This window comes from Tupaia chinensis, unplaced genomic scaffold (genome assembly GCF_000334495.1).
Source record: "Tupaia chinensis unplaced genomic scaffold, TupChi_1.0 Scaffold000154_1, whole genome shotgun sequence".
Classification (NCBI taxonomy): domain Eukaryota; kingdom Metazoa; phylum Chordata; class Mammalia; order Scandentia; family Tupaiidae; genus Tupaia; species Tupaia belangeri.
The window spans coordinates 3,083,221-3,088,081 of NW_006159625.1; the positions used below are offsets into that span (position 1 = coordinate 3,083,221).

The 4,861-nt window shown below is 37.7% G+C and overlaps 1 pseudogene; it reads left to right on the forward strand.

Annotated features, from left to right (window-relative positions):
- The first annotated feature begins 4,125 nt into the window (after positions 1–4,125).
- LOC106734594 (40S ribosomal protein S29 pseudogene) lies at positions 4,126–4,397 on the forward strand (annotated as a pseudogene).
- The last annotated feature ends 464 nt before the right edge of the window (positions 4,398–4,861 follow it).

Sequence of the window (4,861 nt, forward strand, 5' to 3'; positions counted from 1 at the left end):
TCATCAGGGAAATGCTAATCAAAATCACAGTGAGATACCACCTCATATCTATTAGGTTGGTCATTATCAGTAAGACAAGAGATAAGTGTTGGCAAGGGTGTAGACAAAAGAGAATTCTTGCCCCTTGTTGGTGGAAATGTAAATTAGTAACCTATATGAAAAACAGGATGGAAGTTCCTCAAAAAATTAAAAATAGAACTACTATATAATCTAGCAATTCCACTATTGGCTATATATCCAATTAAATAAGTAGGCCAAAGAGATTTATGTACTCCCATATTCACTGCAACATTCACAATAGCCAAGATGTGGAATTGACTAAGTGCTTTAAATAAGTAGGCCAAAGAGATTTATGTACTCCCATATTCACTGCAACATTATTCACAATAGCCAAGATGTGGAATTGACCTAAGTGCTCATCAGTGGATGAATGGATAAAGAAAATGTGGTATTGGTGTACAATGGAATATTATTTAGCCATAAAAAGAAGGAAATTTTGCCATTTGCACCAAGGGTGAACCCAGAGGACAGGCAAAGCAAAACCAGCTAGATACAGAAAGACAAATGCTTTATAATCTCACCCATATAAGATCTAAAAATGTCAAACTCATAGAAGCAGGCTGTAGAAAGGTGGTTACCAAGGTTTGGGAAATGGGAGAAATGGTGAGATGTAAATCAGAGGTATAAATTTTCCGTTATAAGTTAAGTAAGTTCTGGGGACCTAATGGATAGCCTGGTGACTATAACTAGTAATACTGTATTGTTTACTCAAAATTTGCTAAGGGTATAGATCTTAAGTGTCCTCACCCTTCCCACATATACACAATGGTAACTATGTGAGGTTATGAATGGATATGCTAATTTAATTGTGGTAATAATTTTGCAAATGATATATCAAATCATCATGTTGTATATCTTGACTATGCACAATTTTTATTTGTCAGTTCTATCTTGATAAAGTTTGGGGAAAAATAAATGCAAAAAAAAATCCTCACAAATAGTGTTAAGTATACATTCTAGGGTAATAATTGAGGGAAAACAAGGAATTGAGAAAAGTGGGAGTAAAGAAATATTACTATTTTGTAAATCAATAGAAAAGATAGAGGAGGTGGGTTTTTGGGGAGCCTTCTGAATATGAAATTATTGAGAGATTTGGTGTTCCCAACATAATATGTGATTTGGAAGACAGTTTAGAGGTGAAAGTGAGATCATTTAATACAGTGGATATTGCATGTTTTCACTTGAGGTCAGAGGCCAATTTCAGTAATGCATTGCATAATAACATCTTAGTCAGTGATGAACTGCATATCCACTGGAGGTCCCACGAGAAGAATACAGGCTATACCACATAGCCTAGGTAGGAAGTAGGCATTACTGTCTAGATTTGTTTAAGTCTACCCTATGATCACAGAAGAATGAAATCAGCTGAGGCATTTCTCAGAATATGTCCCATTGTGAAGTGAAACATATCTGTACTATGAATAAAGCTGAAACTTCAGGTATCTTTCCAAGGCTTCATCTTACTTGGCACTTGAAATCTTAAATTCTTTTTCTTTAAAAGGGTCTCTAAAATGTATTATGTAACTTAAAGAACCTCACAATCAAAATTCAGTCTTCCCAAAAGGAGGAAAACAGTAAAGTAGAAACCAGGAAAATGGAGGCAGTTAATGACATTTAGAAAAGTTGAGTTCAGTTTCCTTAGGAAAGGGGGAATGGTGGAGGGGGAGGTTGCTGACCTGTTTCTCTTAACAACAAGCCTTGTAGAATTAGACAACTTACATATGTATAACTTCGACAAAACTTAAAACTTTATTTATGTATTTATTTATTTGAAGGAAAGTGGAACACTGAGCAGCTCATCACTGAGCGGTCCACGTATGTGCCAGTTCTTCACTGCAGAGATCTCCAAACCAGGTAAGCTCTACCAGTCTTAGTCCTTCCATCCTTTTCTCCAGTGTAGAAACCCTTGTTGTTTCATGGAGAATTCATGGAAATAGGACATTCTTTTGCATTGTTTGACCTGACCCTTCATCTTCTCCATTAATGATGAGGAATTTCTTCCTATCAAGGGATTTTCATTATCCCCTGTCATGTGCTGGACGTCCCCCCCCACACACACACAGTCATATCTGTGAATAGAACTGAGTTACCCTGAAGGTGGATTCAGCCTCTGAGTAATTCCACTAGCACACAACTAAAACCACAATAAAAATTTTGGCCAATTTTTGTCTCTTTTAAGATATAATTTTTTAAAAGAGGCTTTTGCCTTAGGGTGTTGTGTGCTCGCCAGAGAGAGAAAGACAGACAGACAGACTGCAGGGAGAAGTGTGAAATCACCTCCCAAGGAGGATGGCCATAATCCCTTCTCTTCCATTCTTCTCCCAGGATCTTGGGCATGAATGCACACGCGCCCAGCATGAGTTTTATGCCACTAGATTTGGGCTCAAACTGTAGTTGGCCATATGGGAGTTTAGTAACATAACCACTACACCATCTACTGACCCTTTAAGATATAATTTTGGATGATCATTTTCATTCTTAAATGTAAAACACGTTAAGATATAATTTTGGATGATCATTTTCATTTTTAAATGTAGATCACAGCTATTATTTAAATGACTATACTTTACTCAAATTCAATGGATTATAATCTTAAGGATGGATTATAATCTTAAGGATAGTATTTTTAAAAAGAATTATTTAATTTTATTAATTATTATTATTATTATTTAATTTGCTATAAGGTACATGCACTCACCAGGCAGATAGTCAGAGAGAGAGGGAGGGAAAGTGAGAAAGCAAACTGCCAGGTTGGGGATTTGAACTTCAGTAGGCCATGTGGGAGTCTAGTACCTTAGCCACTATGCTACCTGTTGTCCCCAGGACAGTATTTTTTTTAAAGAGGTAAATGACAAATAGGAATCTTATGAATACAATATTTCCATTTTAGTAAAATTTGGATAGAAAAAATGTTGTATTTTAACTTGTTTAGCAAACCCATCATATCATAAATGACAGTAATTCTCCGACAGGCAGTTCTACAACTAGAGACATCTGGAATCGTAAAAGTCATTCTGTGGGCTTACTATAAGACAAATATGAAAGCCACAGCATGTTTTTCTAAATAAATTTTAATTGATTAAAATACACACACATACACACACACACACAATCAGCATGTCTAGACTTGAGCTGATGAGACAAGGGCAGGGAGGGAGGGATAGAGCTAAAGATTTAAAAATTTGTTTCCAGGAGCTGGTCCTGTAGTGCAGTGGTTAAGCACTATGTGGAGGGAGCCAGGTCCCACATGCCCAACTGCAGTTTGAATCCTGGCAGCTTGAGAAATACACCAGGTGTGTGCACAGGATGGTGAGATGGAGGAAAAAGGGGTTATAATGTGACCAGGTTCAGTTGAAGGATCTCTCTTTTTCTCTCTCTCTTTTTCTGGTGAGTGTTATACCCTCCAACAATAATATATGTATATGTCTGTATATTTCCAATAAGTACAGCCACTCCTCATTTAATGACCTACTTGCTTAATGATCTCTCGTACTTAGGAACAGTTCTCTATCTCAGAGAATCACCTTTCTCAGTCGTTACGAGTCTTGGGAATCCCTTTTCTCAGTCATTGTCTTGCTTCTGCAGTTGGTGTTCACTGCATGAAGCATGCACAGTCATGCAAGACTACATATTTCATTATAAATCTGTACTTTATTGTGCACCCATGGTAGTGTTTAGAATAAATCAAAATGACTACTGTGGATTTAAATTATCGTGTTATGGTATGTCTTGTCACTTCCTGGTATTTATCTAATGTGTGCTTTTCTATGGATAGTTTTACATTATTCTAGCATGGTGTCACATGGTATCTATTGAAAAATACTTACTCTGGGACTAGCAGAAGGTGTAATGATTATGTCACTGGCTTCCATGTTGTCAACCGTGGTTCAGGTCCCACACCTGGTGGCTTCAAACTCACTCTGGGCACATGTACATGCATGCCCAAAATCCAGAGAGGAGAAGGGATTACAGTATGGCCGTACCCCTGGGAAGTGATTTCTCTCTTTCTCTGTCTCTCTGGTGAGTAGATGCACCCTATAGCAAAAATCTCTCTTTAAAGAAGTCTTTTGCTTCGTTGCCCTGCTGAAAGCAGGATGGGTCATCAGCAGCTCTACTGGAGCCACCCGCGAGAGCTCTCGCTCTTGCCACGTGTGCTCAAACCAGCACGGACTGATCCAGAAGTATGGCCTCAACATGTGCCGTCAGTGTTTCCGTCAGTACGGGAAGTACATAGGCTTCATCAAGTTGGATTAAATGACCTTCCTTGAATGGATTGTCCAAGATATAAACCCAGTGAAAGAAATCATGCTGGCTATTTGTATATAAAATAAAATTAAATTAAAAAAAAACCTAAAAAAACCCCCTCTATTTTAAAAAAAGAAAAGAAAGAAAAGAAAAATACATACCTTATGGTGGTGTAACACACCACCACAGACATCCTCTTATAGCTCTTTGCTTATGGATATATTCACTTAACAACCTAGTCATAGGATAGGAATTCAGTCATTAAGTGAGGAGTGCTTATTTAAGAGTCCATTAATACCAGGTTTCTATGGTTGACTGGAATAAGCAGAGGCTATGGTGGAGTCTCATGTGCAAAGGGGATTCTTACTTTTTTTTTTTTCCCCCTGCACTGAGCGTACATTACTTTTGTAAAAAAACACTTTGAGGGAAAATTCCACAGTGTAGTGAACAAAGGGCAAAAATGAAATGAGATCACAATTTTTCTATAGTGCAGTGGTTAGGTACCGTGTGAAGAGAGCCAGATCCCACATGCCCAACTGTAGTTTGAATCCTGGCC